Raw genomic sequence first — 22,373 nt, forward strand, 5'->3', positions numbered from 1 at the left:
GCAACTCGGCTCGAAACAGGTGTAGTAGCTCGCTAAAAGCTCACATACACCTTGTTTCCTAGCCTCGTACAAATACAGCTGATATTTAAAGACACTAAACAGTTATTGTCTATGTATCCATGGATGTCCATTTCACAAAAAATCGTGGAGAGCCATTACCCGTTACTATTAATCCTCGTTATTTACCTCTTCAGTATTTACTTGTTTCTTTCGTATCGTAACATTAGTCTCCTATTTCAACTCAACTACGATTTTTTAAACTCTTTTGTGAATTCTCTCTCGATTTTCTGTACTTGCATACATTCAAAAGGATTTATGATTTTGTTCACCTATTTTCTAGTTATCAACTATCAGTATATTTTTTAACAGTACGCCACTAAAAGGTTAGGGTCATGATACCACTGCTACATTGCCAAAGAATGGCGGAAGATTCCAAAGGGATAGTTTAACTCAAAAACGGAAACGAACTGATGATGCCATAGCAAAAACGGAAACGACTGAACGACAACCAACAGTCTACCACCATTGGAATTTATTTTTTTTAACCTCGTGATTTCATTTGATTGTTCTTGTGAGCATCCGATCCAATTTCTGCCATATACAATAGGTCAAACCCCATAATTAGTTTTTAGGAATTGATGTATTTAATATCAGTTATATCCTTTTGAATAAAATCCTAGCTTAATGAAAAAATTTCGTTACTTAATCAGCAAACATTCATCATGTTAAATCATTTAAACTACAGACGTATATTAAATATACGTCTGTAAAAATATATAAAGATAGTTATTGAATAGACGGTAACCCCATGATTAACATCTAATTAGTAAGTTAGTAATTAGTTAATTAATTAAGAATCGCAGTAAGTAAATTGTATAATGTATAATTAATGGAAATAAGCACGTATCTTTCGAAAACAAATTCAATCAAATTCAGTTCATGGGAATCAGTAATTTCAGTTTTCATTTTTTTATTACAGAGATGACCTTGAAAGAATATTAAATCGTGCTATCGATGATCGTTTGCAGGGATTTTGTAACACGCTTACAACCGAATACAAAGGTTAGTTCGTTTGCACAAACCTAGAACTGGATTTCACGATGTCAGTTTTATAAAGATACATATATACAAGTTGTATATTTATTCTTTAAAAAAAGTATAAGTGATGTGCCGATTGAAATGCGTAGTTAATTGTGAAAAAAATACTTTCATCTACTACTATCTGCGCAGGTTAATTATCTTAAACACAAGATAAGTATATACGATCTGTATGTACTTGCTATAGTAACTGACTTCATTTTGCGATCCTAAAAGAAGACGCTTTTAAATTCAATATCATTTTGTCAGTTCAAGGCATGACAAGCGGGATAACCCATATTACAAAATCAACGCGAAGATGCAAATATTCGTCATTTCAATCAATAAAGAAATATCGCAATGTGATAAAGTTGTTGTCTTAAAAAACAAGTAGTCTACAAAGTAGTTTTGCTAAGCCTACAATACGGCAGTAGTGAACCTCATTCAGATGGAAAATCTGATCATTTCAGTCTCTTACTCAAGTTAGTGAAGTATTTGTCGAATAACACAGCTGAAATTTTTAGAACGTTTAACGGTTATTCACAAACAATTTAGCTCTTCATTTTCAACCTTCATTTAAATCGAATGTACAGGTTTTGCAAATATATAATTCTTGAAGGGTCCATTCGATAAAAACGAATACCTTAAATCAACTATAAATCTGCCACTTACTTCAGATAATTAAAGACGTAAGGAAGGTATCAGATAAAGTTATGTATTTCGATCAGATCTACTGACTCATTCTAAATTTGAATGCACCACCCAGCAAAAAGTTTTTTTTTTTTTTGGTGCTTAAATATTTGAATGACACATCCTTTATGTTATGTTTTAGATTACAAATCTTTAACTGTTGGAACACAATTAAGATAAGAGCTGACGTTAGACAAGCTAGCTTTTTTGTTTATATGTCATTTTGTTAACATTTTAGTACCTAGATCGTACCGTCTGAAGTGTGGTTCCAGATTCACCTGTTGTGTCCATTGACATCGGTTCCATGATCAGTTTATATTCAAATACCAACATTTAAATCCGATCAACGTCTTAATAGAATGAAGACCGCAGAGCTGAACACGTTATTTTCATTTTTAAAAAATCTTTAATACAGGCTTTATTCAGGTCAAATGTAGGTAAATTGAAATTCACATATTTAAACACCACATTTTCGCAATCTATACATAATCACTTCGAGTAGTGTTTTTATCGGCACTCCGCCATCAATGCGGCATGCAGATATGGAAGATCTAGGATTATGTACCCTTGTGTTGATTCAATGCTAAACATATGGAAATTTTATAGAAAATCAACAGCCTTTATCCTTGTACTCTCATATTTGACAATTTGATGACTGATAAATATAAGATTATGTCATGCAGTGCTAGCATTCCTTCCTAAAACAAGTTTATTAATGTAGTTTTTGGTTAAAACAAATAAAAATATGGACCAAATAAAGTACACCTTTAAGGGTGCGCTCGACTTCAGTGACTCAGCACGAGGTATTTTGGAATTTAAAGGTTAGTTTGAACATTTTGTAGAAAATGAACACTAGCACATCATAGAAAAGCAAGTGAGTAATCTATGTTTCAAATTTTATAACGAAAATCTCTGTATTAAAGGCTGTGGATTTTCTATAAAAATCTTGGTTTATTTGCCACAAAGTACTATTTTTCTGTTAAATGCAATGAAACAGTAAATAATTATGCTTTCCATCAAGTTTCCCCTTGGTATATGTACTAAATGGCTTATCTCTATTATTCATTATATCTAGTTTTGATACAATTGAAGTTTGAAAAATTCGTACAAAAATGGCTACAGAAGGGGTCATAAACCTTAACTAGCTTACAAGAGTCTCTGTTATTCCGTAAAGTATGTCGTCGAGAACAAAAGTATAAACTGAACATATTTTTTCAAGCCATGAATAAATCAAACGTAGAATAAAAAAAAAATTATATTCTACATACAGTTGAAAAGGAATTTTGAGATCTTTCTTTATTCACTACATGTGAAAATCCGAAAAGCTCTGTTTATACCTAAGCTTTATAAAACTATATGATAAAGGTTAATGCCACGTGAATATTTCTAGTACAAGTATTATAGTGCAATGTGTGTGTAGATTCTAGTCAATGTTAGAAAGTAAGGGATTTATATATAGGGGCCATTATACCTACGGACCTTGAAGTATCACCGTTTCACCTATTACGTATTTGACCTAAAATGAATCTGGTCGTAATATCTTCGGGCATAACGAAAAAAAAAGTCCAAACCGGTACAATTTTCATGAAATTTCCTATAAGACCATGTGGCGTAATTTCATGGATAGACGGTCTTTAGAAGTAAACACAAACTCGATTCGAAACTCATCCTTTTAAAATCACAATATAGATCAGCTTTACACAGGCTTAACTGAAAAAAATCAGACAATTGTGGGATTTCAGAAAGTTTGGAAAGACAGACACAACCACCAATTCTTCTATAATATATAACTTCTTATCGGAATTTGCTGTATTTGAATAAGCATTACATTGTATAAAGTAATTGTCCTGATTGTATTGAATATGGCAAATAATTAACTTCGTTCCCATAAATGAATTAAATGTGTTCTAGTATACTGGTAAAATGGAGAGTTTCTGAAGTAGAAAATACTTAACGTTCGAGACATGAGTAAGGTCAATTAAACTTTGTACGACCTTAAATCATAAAACATGAAATCAGCGTGTTTGAGAACACATATTTCTAATCATTTAATCCTGCAATGAAATTAAAAGAGATATAAAAGAAAGTAAAACCCATCTTTTGTTAAATTTGTTCGAGGTAATAACCCCTTCTGTTTTATATAAATGTTGTATCAGATCACGTTTCATCCATACGTGTCTATTAAATCATCTCCAATGACAAAGCATCAAATCGTACTCAGTTAGTCTTAGAAAAGACATATATAAATTGGGGGAAAAAATAAGGAATTTTTCAAATAGACAACAACCCGACAAAATATCAGAAGATAGCCCAAGGCCACCAATTGGTCGTTAACACAGCGAGAAAATCCCGCACCCGGAGGTGGGCTACAGCTGGCCCCTAAATAAAAATGTGTACTAGTTCAATGAAAATATACGTCACACCGTCTCCGAAACCTATAGATAAACTAAAATTAAATTAAAAAAAAGACACTAGAGACTAACAAAGGCCAAATACTCCTGACTTAGAACAGGCGCAAAAAAGCGGCGAGATTAAACATGTTATGTGAAATATATAGTTGGCTTCTTGAGGTCGATATGCATTATTTAAGCCCCGACATCAGGTACGTATGTTCAAAGCTAAGCGTTTAGATAGCCCAAGATAAACAGACGCATACAGCAGCACAAGAAAAGATAAATGTATGAATATTGATATCACATATGTTAAAAAATGGCTTTCAAACCAGCAATATCTGCAAATTGATGAAAAAGATCAATCAAATTTCTGTTCTGTTTAATGGAATAATGCTTTGTGTTAACCGTTGAATAAATCTACTTTTATAATCATGCATGTTTAACTTCTATGAATGATTTTGAAACGAGTTTAGGCAGATTACAACAATCAAGAAAATAATAAATTTTACACAAACATTACTAAAACTGCAATTAGTACTATAGGCTAGCAAAATATTTGTAAAGAAACAGGTCTAAATGAAAAATTGTATGCACATGTATTGAAGTCTTACATAATCAATCTGGCTGTGTTATATTTTATCGATTGTCATTGCATAATGTCCGTTTGTGGGTATTTAAAGCATATTCATGGAGGAGAACAACTGAATTATAAATCTGATCGGTATGCTTGACATGCGAAGAAACTTGTCAACGTGATTAAAGGCTACAAAATTGAATTGTCATTAAAAATGAAGGTTTTTTTGCTCATGCAGGGGCAGATATGTTGTTTTGCAAAAAAAATCTTAGTACTTCTCAGAGTTCTATAGCAAAGATTCGTTCTTTTAATTACAGAGAGCGTGTCTAAACAATTTTCCTTAAACAACGACATGTTTTATTCATTAGTTATAATAGTCATTATTTTACATTGTCATTTCGGGGTCTCTTACAGCTGACTATGCGGTATGGGCTTTGCTCATTGTTGAAGGCAGTACTGTGACCTATAGTTGTTAATTTCTGTGTCATGTTGGTCTCTTGTGGAGAGTTGTCTCATTGGCAAACATACACATACACATCTTCTTTTAATATATTTGAACTGGCTTTCAGTAACTGCGAGTACTCTTATTCCGGTGTTTCTTTTACTATTTTTCTTTTATGTTAGTCTACCTGTTTTTGTGTCTCGTATCGATATTTTGAGTTAAGCTATTTACCTCTGTTTGTTTAGGGGTTTTTTTTTTTTCGTTTCTTCTCATGCTTTGTTGTTATACCAGTGTGTGACAACATGATGGGCTTTATAAAATATATATACATATATAGAGAGAGAATAAAACATGGCAAAATCCGTATCATATGTCGTATCATCCCGGGACACCAATATCAGCCCATGTTTTATACGTTTTATCATATATTTCAACAGGAGAGTTATACTATATGAACTGTTAACTGGGTTACTTTCAGTTCTACTTTTGCCTTGTTTTAAAAGCCTTAAAAGAACTGCTCAAATACTTATCCAAAGCACCTGGGTTACCTTACAATTTGCGTACTGTTGTTTTAAAAAATTATATTTTGTTTATTATTGTATTTTTTATAGTTGCATTTAGTGTGACAAAAATATGAAAACTTGACGTTCGTGACGTCACATGTACATACCAAACAATGACGTCATTCAATAAATTGCGTCCCGCCCGAATGACCGTACCTATTTTGAGGATTTTTTTTTCTTAAGCTTACATAAATAAAAACTGACTGTAAAAAAAAGTAGGGGTGTGATAAAGGGTAAAGGTGTGATAAAGGGTATGCGATAAAGGGTGCGCATCAAAATTGCGCAATATGGATTAAACAGTAGGCTATTTATCAAATATTCAAAACTACTGTATTTACTACTAAACATATGATAAATAGAGATTAATACATGGCCTTTTCCATATCAGCCTGGGTATCATCCCGAGACCCCCATATCAGCCCGAGACGGAGTCGAGGTGCTGATATGGGTCGAGGGATGATACCCAGGCTGATATGGAAAAAGCCATGTATAAATCACTTTATCATATACTTCCGACAATAGTTTTATGTAAGGCAAATAAACAAATGCAATAACTAAAACAGTCAAATTTTTTAAAACTTTATAAAGAAAATAAATTATGAATCAAATATACTATAATTGTCCAACAACAGCATCACTACCTCCTTATATATGTACATGGTATCATTTCCTATAGAGGCATTTTGAAACATTGAAAATTTGGAAAAGTTTTATGATCATTACTAATCCATGTTTGTTGTACTAATATGAGGCAGGCATAACCTGTGAATGGGGACGAAGTCTGTATATGTATTATTTTTTTACTTCAAACATGTTAATAAAGGATACGGAAATACCGTAACGTTCCCGATTTTGGTTCTGTTGTTAGGGATTTAGCTGTGACGTTCTTTAAGTTATGACGTCATATTCAATGTAAACAAAAGAAACGCTTCCATCAGGTAACGTTTTTTTCCAAATCAAACAATTATTAAAAATGAAACTGTATTGAGTTCCAATCTTATATTTTACTAGACTGATAAATATTTTTTTTTCAAAGTCTAGTGCAAACAAGACAGATTTCTGCGCAAATGCGGGGAAAACCGGAACAGGAACTAGATCTGAAAAAAAAGTTAACGATTTTGAGTTCATTAGTAGAATGAAAAATTCGGGAAATTTTCCCGATTTTTTTTTTTTTTTTTTTTATTGATTTTTCTACCGTAATTGGGGACTTCGTCCCCATATAAAATGATTCATAATTGTCAATGGCATTTGTTAGCAAGTACTTAACTATCCCCATAAAAGTTCCCGTAAATTTTGACGTCGTCATAAAAAAACATCTGACGTCACAATGGAAAAGTAAACAACCGATACCGGAAACACCGGAAGTAACTTGCACGAGAGGCACTATTATGGGTTTTGTGCACGAGATGTACATGATATGGGTTATCAGCCCGGGTGGGAAATTCATGGCTTGTGTACTTCCGCTCATTACACATATGCAAAAGCTATCATACCAATGCTAAGTATATGATAAATATATTTATCATATACTTAGACTAAATAACATATGATTTTTACTGTATGATAATAGCATTAAATTAACGTAAATTCCATATTTTTCGAATTGGTGCTTAGCGGGCTGATATGAAAAGTTTATCACATGCTTCGATTGTTATCACATGCCTTTCCGTAACGTTATCACATGGCATTCCGGTGATACTCGGCAAATTCCGGAAAATACACCTCAATGCTACGTTTTCAGTGAAAAACAGTACGAAATAGTGTACAAAACAATTATTTAGATACTGAAAAGTATATTGTGTAAAATAATAACAAAAAAAAATAAAAATAAAAAAACAAACAAACAAATTATTAAATAAATGCATTCTTTATAAGTTTTAAACATAATTTAGAAAGTTACTTTGAAAAGGTTGACTTTTCCAAACAGTGTTCACTATGTATATTGTTGTTTGTCCATATTGTCGAGTCGTCCATATTTAAAATGTTTTCTCCTCTGTTGAGGCATATGGTAGAAAGATTTGATATCGAATGTACTGAATTTGGGTCCGACGTCCGTGAACTTTTCAATCTTTGAACTTCTATTTGGGAACCACGTAAAAGGATCAATATATGATCTGTTATTTTCCTCCATTGTTGAAGCATATGATAAAAAGATCATAACATGTCATTTTTCATATCGCATGTATTATCAGCCCTCGGTCAATATCAGCCCTCGAGCCATGCGGCTCTTGGGCTGATATTGAACCTAGGGCTGATAATACATGCGATATGAAAAATGACATGTAATAATCTGATATTATCATATATTTAGTACAAAATACAGCTTTTTTGTATATCTAATAAAGGTTCTTTTTTCCAGTATGTATCACCTACCCTGTATCGCATACCCCGTATCGCATGACTAAACCCGTATCGCATACCCCGTATCGCATACCTAGCGTTACGTCATAATTCGAATGACGTCATCGTTTGACCTATGACGTCCAGTTACTCTATTCGCAATCCTTGCATAGGAAAAAAATGAGTTCCCACTAAAACAAATGTCCTATCATTTCAACTTATTATAAATCGATATTTTTCCAAAAATTATTTCCCAGTAACTTTATGAGTGACTTGTATATATATACACAATAAGATGTAGAAATATCTGAAGTTTTATTTTTTGTATGGTCATAATTTTCGTGAATTTTCATTACCTGATGGATTAAACACAAATGCAAATTTTATTTTTATTTGGTTAGAATAGATAGCAAACTTTTCAAGGAATATTTTTCTTGCTGTTCGTTCACCTCGTCAAAAAATTAAAATTAACATTAAAATGATTATGAATAATATCATCGTCAAATAAACAATAAAACTTTAAACATTTCTACATCTTTGAAAAATATTAATTTTAGTTGAAATAATAGGACAGTATTGTTAGAGGATGCATTTTAATACAGATGTATGGTTTATATTGAAAATGTAATAGGTTAAAGAGGACATTACGATGTGGATATTAAGCAAATAAGGAAGTCAATAAAAATAAAGTCAGCTGGAAAAATACAAGAAAATAATTTAATCATAATGTTCTTTTCTAGCTTATAATTTCAGACTATATCCCATGAATCTGATTCTATTAGAATATATGATAAACAGAATAATACATGGCAAAATCCGTATCGCATGCTGTATCACCACGAGAAACCAATATCAGTCCCGAGGGCCGATTTCAACTAAAATTAATATTATTCTATATATAACACAGCCAGATTAATATAATTGAATAAAATAAATACAGGGGAATATCTATAAGAAAATCATGACCTTGTAAAAGGTTGTTCAATTGACCGCTTCGTTGCATATAACATGTTTACATGCAGACCAGGTGGTGACATGTTGCAATAACAATTAGTTAAAACACTGGACATACGTGTATTCTTCAAACATATATATACTTGTGTATTTTACTGTATGATTGGCAATCAAACCACGTTTTCTTTTTTTATATTTGCAGTTGAAAAATAGAAATTAGTTGTGATACAATAGTAGTTGATTGACTTCAAGAATAGTTGACATTCCAGTGCAGTGTCACTAACATCAAAAATAGAAAAACAGAAAATAACTTACTTTGGTCATGACTGAACCATTATGAACCATCGGTCCTTGTTTCATGTATGTTAATCCTTGTTCTGTCAGTGTGTGTGAAAAAAATAAGAACTCGAAAGAAAATAATTCTATTTGTTGACTTGTGAAGTTTAATTTCTATGACTAAAGAGTGATTATAAACGAACGAGTTTACGACGTAATATATTTTTGATTTGATTTAAGGACGACTATCACTCGTTTTAATGGTTTGATTCTTGAATCCGAAACAATTATATCTAATAGTAAGACCCTGTTTATTAAATTACAGAAGTTCGTAAACCTCTGTCCTCAGTTTATAATCAAATTAAATATTATTAATGAAAGTGTTGTTTTTTCAATCTTCAAAAATAATGTACGTTTGTATTATATTTTGCTCAATTATGCCATTCATCAAAAATTGAACGACTTGGACTGTTCACATTTTAGATATTTGATTGTATTACAAATACTCTAGTTCAGGGAAACAATGCGCATGTGCAAGATCGATCGTGATTTTGCGTTATCAACTAATTAGGTACGAGATTTGATGAACTGGGGGCATTATCAGTTTATTGATATATCAGATCGGCATCGTTATTACCGTTTTGACTATTTTGACCTCAGATTTTGACCGTAATGTTAATTAATCTTAATTACAAAAGAAACGGTTTGATATGTCACCTTAGTGTCGCCTTTGTGAACAGGCAAAATGGACAGATTCATGCTGTGATGTTCACTTAGCAGATATGTTCAAGAAGTTACGGCAGCTATTTCATTACCATATCTTTAGTCATAAAACTAAAAGTCAATCAACACCTAGGCCATATGGTATCATAAAGTTTTACTTCAGACTATTAATCTCACCAGGCACAATTAATATACCCTTAATAATTATAATCATGTCCTGACAGTTAGGAACTGTTAAAACATATGTTCAAAATACTAAGTTTGATTGCATTTACATAAAGGTATATTGTGCTCAATTGAAATGCATCAGATATTGACAATTTTAAAAGGAGGGGGATCTTGGTCGTTTAGCAATTTGTTTTGACTTATCGAGAAGCATACATAATATAGGATATAGTATACAGAACAGGGGCGGATCCAGTCATTTTAAAAGCGGGGGTTCCCACCCAGGACAAAAAAAGGGGGGGTGTTCCAACTATATGTCCCCATTCAAATGCAAAAAGGGGGTTCCAACCCCCGGATCCCCGCCCCTGGATCCGCCAATGACAGAATATCTAATTAATTTCAACGAAATTTTATAAGATCGTAAACAGAAAAAAAGATACTTTATATATTTGTTTATATCTTCAGAAAGTAAATTTTCACACACATAGAATGAAATTCAAAACAGTGTGGCTGTGGCCATTGATTGACACATTAAATTCATCCATTGACTGGGACAATTTAGGTGAACGTTTATATGTAACGACCACTGCTCACTATGTACTTTTTAAAGACACTTAAACTATGGGGTCACCAAAGGTTCTCAACACCTTAATAAAGTAATTCGAAAAATTAATCAGAAATAACACGATGTTTTGATTTATATCAATTATATAAATCAAAACATAAAGGTTATTCCTGATTAATTTTTCGAATTATTTTATAATTAAAGGCGTTAAGAAACCTTTGATGACCCAACAGTTTAAATGTCTATCGTAGGTACGTCGTGAACAGTGGTCGTTACAGACAAACGTTCACGTAAATTGTCCCAGTCAATGGATGAATTTAATGTGTCAATCAATGGCCATAGCCACACTGTTTTGAATTTCATTCTATATAGTGTGGCATTTGATTACATTCTTTAATGAACAGTTATGTTGTATAATTATTTTCTTTAATCGTCCAGTTGCAAGTTGAATGAATATCTATGCAGGTCAAGAACATGATAATGAAACTGTTTTGTTCTTCATTGCGCTGGACTTTTCTCACTTGTTTGTTAAAAAAAAATGCAACAGTCCGAGTTAATCATTAGTGGGTGTGGCTTTTTTGCTTTAAGTTAAATTTCATACGACTAGGAACTTTTTTTTATTACAGGGTGAACAAGGAACATACTGTTCCAAGGTTAAACGATTAGACTATACAATATTGAAAACATGATATTTTTGAAGCCATGGTTATATTTTATTGAATACTTCGCATAATATCATTCACGATATCGACTTTGTGCTATGCCCAGTAACAACTTTTCAAATTCTCCGTTTTACATGACAATCATATGGTTTAAATTGTTAAGTTATCTATATCCGCCCGAAACAAGTCAAAGAGAATAAGTTTATATGTAGTGTCACCGTTGAATGATATAGTTGTAGTGTTTGGCAATTAATGCCATTACCGTCAGCATGTATCTGGAAATTATTCTCAATCGCCAATTCAAAGATGATATTTCTGCACATAAACGGTCTCAAAGTTCTTGGGAGCTTTCAGGGACTTGAAGGCCCTCGTTCCTTCTTTATCAAACATTTAGTTTTGGTTATTTGCAAGGTAAATTTCAAGTTTCCTTAAAATTGCCGTTTCCCAATTTTCACCCGTAATTTTCAAGTATCGAAATTTTACAAAACAATTTTTTTACTTTAATAAATACTAGAACACACCCGCGAAATCGCGGGCATATACAGCTTGTGGACTGTTGTAGGATGTTTTTTTTTTGTAAACGATATTATGTATGGAGAATTTCATAAAAGGTATCAAAAGCCCTCTCCCTTTTTCCAAAGTCTGATATTTGTTTCCTTTCTGTTAAATTCAATTATTTCTCTTGTTTCTGGCCTCAGACCACAATTATTCTTCTCCTTTGCTACAATGCTTCTTTTGGTAAAAGTTAAATCAAATTAACAATTTGCACCGTTTCAAACATGAAATAAATGGAACTGCTTATATATAGACCATTATTAGTCTAATAAAATATGCATCTAGGACAATCCATCAGTGTTTTTTTTCTTTTCTTTTGAGAGCCTTATTAACATGCCAATAGTAGGATATGAATCATGTATAAATGACTAAGGATAATTTGAGGGGTGGTCGGAGGAGTCCTGATCCCGAAATCCCGGGCTTAAAACCATGAGATGCAGAATTTAAAGAAATGCATATCCCGAAATCCCGAAATCGAAAAATATATTCCTGGGTCCCGTAAGGATCAATCCCCAAATCCCGAGCTTAAAAACAACCGATCCCGACGCTCCGAAAAAGGTCCTGCCTACTTCTAATCTCTACCTTACTTTCATTTCTGCCAAATCACTATTTTCTCTTTCAACAATAAATTTTTAGGCCCCATTTCTGGGCATTATGTTTTCTAGTCTGTACATCCGTTCGTTTGTTCGTCCGTCCGTGTCTGTCCCGCTTCAGGTTAAAGTTTTTGGTCGAGGTAGTTTTAGATGAAGTTGAGCATTTTTTTTTTCGTTTTTTAATATATATGCAAGTGGTATGACCCCTTAATAAGTAAACATTTCAAAGAAAACAGTAGACAGAATCAGGGCCGACTTTCTATACTAACATACTAACATAGAAAGTCCCTTACAGAATACAGAGAGTCTCTCTATATTAAAGTAGTATAATCGTAGGTTACATGTAGATAAACGCGATAAATAATTGTCTTCTCTAAGGAGGTATAATAGTTGTGGTTCTTGCGATCTAAACACCATGATATGGAGAACGCTCTGATTGGCTTATTTTTTTTTTTTTTCATTTTTGTTATCTATCATACGATTGGTTGTATTTGTGCATCTTTCAAACCGGAAGTCTTATCTATGACTAAAAGTCAGTCCGATAACGGAATCATATCCGGACTCCTTTTTTGTCGTTTTTCTCCCAATATAACTCAATCTGAATAATCATAAGAATGGATGACAAATGCGACTATGCATTTTACCTATAGGACACAGAGGCATGATGATTGATTTATTGTGAAAGGAAGAGAAGCGACACACAAAATGAGGTCTTCTCTTTTAATAGTATAGATAAACATAAACAAAAGCAAAATACAGATGACACTCAACGACTTCACAGGTAAACGGGAAAGTTGCAGGTGTCCTTAACATCGAATATTGATGTGTACCATATCATCATGACTTTGCCCCCCGTTCAACCAAAACTCGCATATTCTCGCATGACTTTTTAATTAAACTCTTGACTCACTCAGAATTCTAGGTCGCAAACAAGCTTTCCCTGAACTAGTGTATTATCAATAAAATCAATTATAAGAAGTCAAGGTTAAGGACCTTAATATAAGTGTCTAAATCTGAAGTCTAAATTACTGTGCAACCCGAAAGATAAGGTTTACTATTGAACAACGACTTATTTGTATTGGAACTAATTCAGAGGCAGCGTTCATTGGCAATATTTATCGAGTCAGGTTAATTTTATGAAATGTTGAATAAAATGCTTTGAGAATTTTACGGAAGCGTATTAACGCCACACAACTTTTTTTTAAATATTTCTTCCTATGTTTGCGTTTAACTCGAACCTTTGCGTTACAACGCAAACATTTGCGATATAGCGCAAACCTTTGCGTTATAACGCAAACCTTTTGCGAAATAACGCAAACCTTTGCGATATAACGCAAACCTTTCAAAAATGTGTCATACAATTGTGAAATTTCCAAGTCATATAGACAAAATGATCTTTCTGCTTTAAAATGAAGTAAGGACACATTTTTTTTTTTTAAATCTCAGAATATGATAAAGATTGTTTGATAGAAAGTCATTGAATTTTCATTTCAATATAGTGAAGTAGTTTTAAGATGCTTGGATAGCAATTTGAATGGAGAGAACATAATTTTATTAATAAAACATCTTCATTCTATACATTTATTGCCAAAGGGTAGCTTGTTTGAATCTAACCAACATTACACATTTCTCAAATTAGAGCTTACTTTGGAAGTATATTTATATTCGGTTATAGCTATATTAGCAGGGTTGATTTTTCTTCTTTTATATAACCTCAATAATATGGCTTTAAAAAATCGGCGATGTGAAGAAAATGGTTTCACATTGCATATATGTATGGCTTTAAAAAATCGGCGATGTGAAGAAAATGGTTTCACATTGCATATATGTATGGCTTTAAAAAATCGGCGATGTGAAGAAAATGGTTTCACATTGCATATATGTATGGCTTTAAAAAAATCGGCGATGGTATCAATTTCTTTTTTACATAAAAGTCACAAGCCCTGTTTCAGATAAACTACCTCCGGAAGCATAAAAAGAAAAAAAAAAGGACACAAATGAAACATAAAGCAGCAATAATGAGAGATATGATACCAGCTGCTTCTGATAGATAATGAAAAATGAAAATATTATCTCAATTTAGTATTCAGGCGGATGCCATTTGTCCCAAGCAATTTTATTTATGCCTTTTAAACCACTTTTTCTGTGACAGTTCTTTGTTTTATACCTGATAAGAGATTAACTTGATAGCAACTGAAAGAATATCTGAAATAGCAAGATCAATTATTTTCCGTTTTTAGGTAATAAATTGTAAATAAAATCTCAATAAGAAATAAAACTCATTTTGTTATATAATATATAGTTGAAGTAAGGGGAAATCATTGTTTATTTTACTTTGCATTTACAACTTCAGGTGTTTATATCTGTAACAATGCACAATCTGGAAGATAAGCAAGGCGATCATTCGATAATAGATGAACACTACACGAACATGTTCAAAAAATAAATAATTTATTTATACGAGCTTTAAAAACATGAAGACATTTACGAGACTCGTCAAGTGTTACTCCGGTTTCGTATTGTCTGTATATATTTTTACCTTGCACCGAGTGTATAAACGACTTTTAAATGTTTATCTTTATACCTGCAATACATTACATGCATCTTTATTTGTAAAGAAAATTTTTAATATGTACGATGATAAAATGTTGTTTTTTTTTTTTTTTGCTAAATAAGAAAGAGTCATTAGCATTATAATTGTGTCTCTACGGATGATACTTTAACATTTGTTTTAATTTACTTTTTGACATTATTAGATCTTTTAAGTCTAATATTTTTAAATATTGGCTTTACAAAATTCTAGACTGGTTCTCTACCTTACAACATACGGGTATCTGGGAACCCTTGATGTCAGAGCAAAACAGATAAAAGGGAACCAGTCTACACAAACTTCTTACTGCTGATTTGGTGAAGATTCTTACAAAAAATGTGTTGTGGATACTTTTATAATAACTTGAGAATGATTAAATTTAAATGTTGATAAAGCGGAACGAAAAAGACATTTGGTATAAAAACAATTAGTATATGGTTTTATTATATCACATATATTGGGTTAAAATGAATACGCGGTACATACATAAATAATTACATTAGATGTATGTTTCATTATAATACTTTATTCTGATTGGCTAACTGCACATCACGTGTTATTCCGTAAGCAGTTGCATTGCTCAATACAACTTTTCATTCATGATAACACGTGGTCCAACAATAAAGTGCACAGGTGAATTAAATAAAAAAATATATATATAAAATTCGTGTTTTCATGATCATAGCTAAAAAAATGTAATTATAAGTATTGAATGCTTCTTTTTGTAACTTTATAGGGTTGCGCTTCATACAAAATGTACTTCGGTCAACGCTTTTACACCCCAATAAATTTACAAAAAGAAGCATTCAATTCTTAAACAAAACGTTCAACAAAAAACTGGAAAATGATTTGGAAATTTTTCGAAGGTCTTTTCGGTTAAACTTTCGAAGACAATTATTGTATGGAAAATGACGTGGATGGAAATGCACGAGTCAACAATCCCAGGGACTATATGAATTCACCATTAATCAAATAACAGTTCTTTTTACGCTGGTCTACATACATACAGTTGTTCGGGAAACAATTGCGATGTCCAGTAACTGAAGATTACACATCAAACAGCAAAATATAAAAAAAGGAATAGATGTAAACAATGAAACCACGTTCATGGAACAGCAATACCATGCGACACAAAAATATAATAGAAGTCTAGAGGTCAACATAAACCTAGAGGTCAAACTACAGTCATTAAAAAGCTTATCAATCTCCCAAAGTGTAGAAAATTATTTTTCAGACTCATATAGTTAAGTTTTTTACTGTCTAATGAATTTGAATACTGCTTTACGCTATATTATAAGATGTCATTCTCCTTTTATATTAGATTAAGATTCCTGTATGTGTTATAACACAGAAAGGCAATAAAAGAATGACAGTAAAACCCGTGCGAAGAGAGAGGGAGAGAGACAGACAGACAGAAGTTTACTACAATTCAAGGATAAAGAAATACTTTAATAAAAACAATTTTGGGATTTTTTTTTTCTCTCTAAACTTCATGTTTATGAGCTATACATATAAAATTAAGAAGATGCAGTATGACTCCCTTCACAAAGAGACCAAATGATCTATAGAGTTCAGTTATTTCCTGAACAATTTGTAAACTGCCTGTTTAATAAGTTATTTGTTTAGATAAAAAAAAAAGCATAGCGCAAGATAGAAAAGAACCTTGTGCTTATTCAAACATACATAAAAGATCAAGCAGGCTGTCACCTTTTTAGATCTCCAATACTTTGCATTACCATTTTAATGCATTTATTCCATAAACTACTTGAATAACTCACTATCGATGCACAAATCTCAGTATTGAATAACACAACTCTTCAGAACTTACAACTAATTTGCAAACATAAAAGGAAAATTATTAAAACACGGTACAGTTCGATGACATAGCCGTAAAACCATGCAATTTATGTTGGCAATAGCAATGTAAACAAAGAAGAAAGAGTCAGCTGTTGTATTGTTCTGACATGTCAACAACATAACAATTGCTCATTACTGTCGTTATTATATAATATAAACCTTCGATCTATAGTATAAGTTTCCTATCTAGTTTGTGTCTATAAACAGATTGACGAAGGGTTTTGTTACATAATTCATAGGGAAGAATCGCCGTTTTGCCTCGCATTCTTCTAACAAATCGTTTGAAGCTGAACAACAAAACCGTTAGCTTTGATAACTTGAAGTTTCGGCAAACAATAATCAAGCAATTGTAAGCTTATATACGTCATTATCAAATAATTTTTAAAGAAATTATTTTATGAATGTAGTTTCTTTCTACCTGATTTGTATGCCCCATTTATGGGCATTATGTTTTCTGGTCTGTGCGTCCGTCCGTCCGTCCGTTCGTCCCGCTTCAGGTTAAAGTTTTTGGTCGAGGTAGTTTTTGATGAAGTTGAAGTCCAATCGACTTGACACTTAGAAAACCTATGACATGATCTTTCTAATTTTAATGCCAAATTAGTGATTTTATCCCATTTTCACGGTCCACTGAAAAATGGGCATCCGTGTACTTGGGACACATGCTTGTTGTTTATGAGTTCCTTTACAATGTTTGGATAAATCTCCAATTTCCTTTCTTCACTATTCGAAGTTCTAGCGATTTATAAGATACGCATTTTGCAACTTCCATTATGTGTTTATTTTTTTATACAAATGATTTGTTTTATATATTTCACTAAATTAATGCTAACATACAAACTACGACCAAAATGTGATACAAAAAACTTTTGGATACAATACATTGTGTTATTTTTTATTTTTTTTTTTTTTTTGTTGTTGTCATAACTGAATGGGACCTTTGGGTGTTTCGTTGAGTAGCTTGCCATCCTTTTTTCTGAATATGTATGCTTTTCATACATGTATGTCCGATCTATCAATTCTATTATATGATATAGCAAACAATAAACCACCAAAAACCAGTGAAGTATTTCTATTTTTATTATTTTTGTCTTGTTTCTTGTCTTTAAAAACAGAAAACATCTTACAAATGATTTATTTACACTTAAACCAGCTTCATAACAAGGTAAACTTTCCGAACTATTGGTTAATCGAGCATAGTTAAACTAGATTTGAAATCAAATAGGTATTCAATTCTGTTAAACATTAGAGGCAATATTTTACCAGACTACATTCCATCAATTTATCGAAAAGGTTGATAGACTGAAACCAATTAAATGCCAAAAGATGTTTCAATTTATTTTTCAAGGGCTGTAAAACTATTGTACTTTTCGCGTTAAAAACAGAATATATCATTTCGCCAACTCATGGAAAGAGCATAGAGCAATGACTTTTACCTCAACGTTTGTTTTTTTTTTTTATCTATATGATTTGTGCTGTGATGGAACAGAAATTAGATAACTAGTCATTCTAAAATAAAAATTACTGCTATAAATTCTATTGCAAACATCGAAAACAAACAACAGGAGTAGTACGCAATATCAATCATAGAAGGTTATTTGAAGGTCAATTGAAGGTTACATCCTTCAAAAGTACATTCATCATAAAAAATGAAGAAAAAAAAGAATGATGAAAACAATGTTCCACATGCTCGTCTAAATATACTTGTATAATGACAAATTATTGAATCATCTGATTTATCTCTTACAAAGCCATAGGTAAGCAGAAAACCCAACTGTTTGCATCTGCGCTCACTCAATGAAATATGTATATTGACGATTCTCTTGTGGGTGGCTTATTTATACTTTTTTAGTTCGTTTTGTCTCAGTTCTTCATTAGTCAAAATAAGATTATAACGTTTTGCTAATCACTGAAATAACTAATTATTTCATCACAAACAAATATGCGATCATACCTTTTGACGTCAAATGAAAAGAACACATCTTATCTGGCGTCCCACTGTATATATCATTCTGCTCAGCTCTTAAAAAATTGCATATCACGGTTCAGTTCGCAGACAACCTGATAATCGGTACTTACTGCAGCGTATTGGGCAAGAAAGACGTTATCATCTACGTTTTTATTTGAAAATCTCGCGTGGAGAAACCTCGTTTCACACTTCATGAAGGAGAGAATCTCATAACTAATTGATCAACTAAACCAGCACTTTAAAGTTTTGGTTAACATCACAGAGGTTTGAGAATAAGATATGTTTTACCTTTCACAATGAAGATATTTATAGTTTTATATGAAACACAGTTGCATTAATTCTTTTAATTAACATGTACCGTTAGGATAACGAACTTTTTGTTGTGTAAATCATGCACTGTAGGTCAATTGGCATTTTCAGAGACTTAAGGACTATGGGTAACTTAATTGTTCGTACCCCAAAAAGAAAATTACCGTAACATATTTGGTGGAATGTTTATAACCAATCACGATGTTTATGTGTACACTTTTGGCAGAAATACATAAAGTGCACTAGATTATAAAACGGTACCTTTGAAATGTTTCTATTGGATGATCCACAATTGTCCGTAGAGTAAAGAATAGATATAGGAATTTGACAGATATTGCGTGAAAAAATTCACGGAACAATTTACAGCGATAGCATTTGTAAAAACCCACAAGAATTTCGTATCCTCCAGAGTAAAATTAAGATCCATTTCCTCGTCTTTAAAAGGATCATAAAATAGATAGTTGATATATAAAAGGAATTTTCTTTCTACTTTGTAGTAAGTGTCAACGTGTCATATAAATATCCATGTTTAGAGAATATCAATTTCCTCAAGTAGTCATTCAATAATTTATGTAATTTTCAAACAAAAATTAAACCTTAATAAACCTTGTGAGAAAAAGCATCCTATTTGTCCTGGGATGCAACAGATGTCTTGCGACGCTTGAATCTTTGCAGATAGTTGTCGCGTGAGAATTCGCAGACGACAAGTCGTTTTCTATTTAAAATTTGTATCAATGTCCCTGTCGTCTGGTGTGTTTACTTCGTCTATTCAATAGTCTGTCTACATTATTGCTGGAATCCATTACGATTTGGAAGTTATGTTTTAAGTTTAGGAATCTAACCACAAATACATACGAAGAACGGTCAAATTAAAAGTGACCAATCTGATTGTTGAGGAATTGTCGAATATTCAACTTGTAATGATACCGAGGAGGGTAACACATATATCTTTATTTCCTCCAAAAATGAAGAGCATAGTTAATGTTTGGATCTTGCAACAAGTTAATTTCTGATCAGTATATATGTAATGGAGGATGAGACATGATAGAAAAACACTTGATAAAGGAGGTACCTTTTTGGGCTAGATTATGATAAAGATAATGAAGTAATGGTACAAACCAAGTCAAGTTATATATCGAATTCAAAATTACCACATACTAGTAAACCAAAACAATGAATCTTTTAGCAAAAATCAAAATCTTGATAAAACCAAGCAAACAGCAACCGATATCAAGGGAAATCACTGAAGATTTTAATCCGCTCCCATGCGTTAAACAAATAAATTTCTATACGTTCTATCAATATGATGTTATAGAATCACGTATTAGAGACCTTAAGGTTTAAAAAAGACTCTATGTAAACAATTATTGCGTGAAAATAGTCCTCATACCCATGGCACATTTAGTAAAACCATTTTATAAAGGTCTAAATTAATGCATCTTCAATTTCCTATTCTCAGCACGAAAGTCGATGTTTATGAGTTATTTTGTCAACATTATCAATACACATGTCTTCATATATCATATGTTTTATTATCTATTTATCTTTTGTGCAGAGGACAGTGCTGTACAATAAAGAATCCTTTGCCTTACTCGCACAAAGACAAACTATTGTGTTTTTAATTCTCTATTTGTGTCGACTTTTCCCTTGAACTGATTACATGACTACGTTATTTCCTTTCTCATCTGAATATTTGTGGTCAATTTATTTATGTATATGAGGAGATGCAAATAAAAGCTTAATTGCTTCTGTATTTTTGTTACTGTATTTACGTATACATATGCTCCATTTAGCTGGTATTCTACGTGAAAATGCATTGACGTGAAAATCAGTACTAAAAGGGAGCCTTACAAAGTACAGACTTACAGGGACCTCTAACCATTTCGCTAAATGATCATTGGTCATGGTCAATAAAACATATAACTGTTAAAAAAGGACACAACTAGTATATATTATAATACCTTGTGGTTAATATCCTCACAAATGCGAAGATAACGTGGAATAGATACAAACTCGTCGGCTATTTCCACCTATTCTGTTTTGATATCTATGTATCTACCTGCCATGGTAACTAAAATGTAACTAGTCTCCAAACACACAAACACTTGTCCCAGAAAAAATATATTCCTATATACCTTAATATTACACATCTATATTATACAATTATAGTCTTTGTATGAAGTCGATACAAGACCTGAAAGAAGTATATTGACTGAGGACGAAGTCCGAGGTCTATATACTTCTTTGGGTCGATATATCCTGTATTGACCTCATAAATAGGCCATAATTGTTATATTATTAATTTCCGACCATATTTGTATCAAAATCGTCATTTTATTTTGTTGAGAATTTTATAAATATCACATTGTCTCCTAGACATTAACAACATATAAGTTGTTATTTCATTTACATTTGTTTTTCTTTACATCTTGTGTATTTGACAATTTTTTTCTTTAAATAGTCGTTAAAATATATTTTTTTTATAAAACTAAAAAAAAATTCAACAATATCATGAAATTCATAACATGACGTCACAAAGTATGTCGGTTTTTAGATATTCTAAAAATAACCGTCCAATATGTTTTTTTTCTGTGCAATATGCTTTTTGCTATCCGCCGTTTTCTATCAACCTTCGAAAATATAGTTTGACATGTGACTATTCCTGAACGAATCAAATTAGTTAAAACATATGAATTAATAATATTAAGGTATACGGGAAATTTTTTTAAACAAGTGCCTGTGTCCAAAAAGATTACTAAGCGACATTCTCAAACACAATATAAACTGGCAGACGTACTACTTTACCCATCATATATTTATTTAAAGAATGACATATATATATTTATGTGGTGAACTAAATATATTATTTAAGGAATGACTGTAATATTTTTTCTGTCTATGGAGAAATAAATTTGGTGCACTCTGAATAACGCGCGTAGCGGGTTATTGAACAGTGTGCTCCACATTTTTTATGTTATTTCGACTAGACAGAAAAAATATTACAGTCATTTCTTATAATTTAATTCTCAATTCCATTTTAAACCGTAGAAAACCATGAAAAAACGTTGATGACGTCACG

At 32.0% G+C, this 22,373-nt stretch overlaps 1 protein-coding gene across 2 annotated transcripts in view; it reads right to left on the reverse strand.

Annotated features, from left to right (window-relative positions):
• Nucleotides 1-22,373, reverse strand: part of LOC143066311 (pleckstrin homology domain-containing family G member 7-like) — a 145,057-nt gene that overhangs the window by 117,410 nt on the left and 5,274 nt on the right. The gene's annotated exons all lie outside the window — the stretch shown is intronic.

Source organism: Mytilus galloprovincialis, chromosome 1 (assembly GCF_965363235.1).
Source record: "Mytilus galloprovincialis chromosome 1, xbMytGall1.hap1.1, whole genome shotgun sequence".
NCBI lineage: Eukaryota > Metazoa > Mollusca > Bivalvia > Mytilida > Mytilidae > Mytilus > Mytilus galloprovincialis.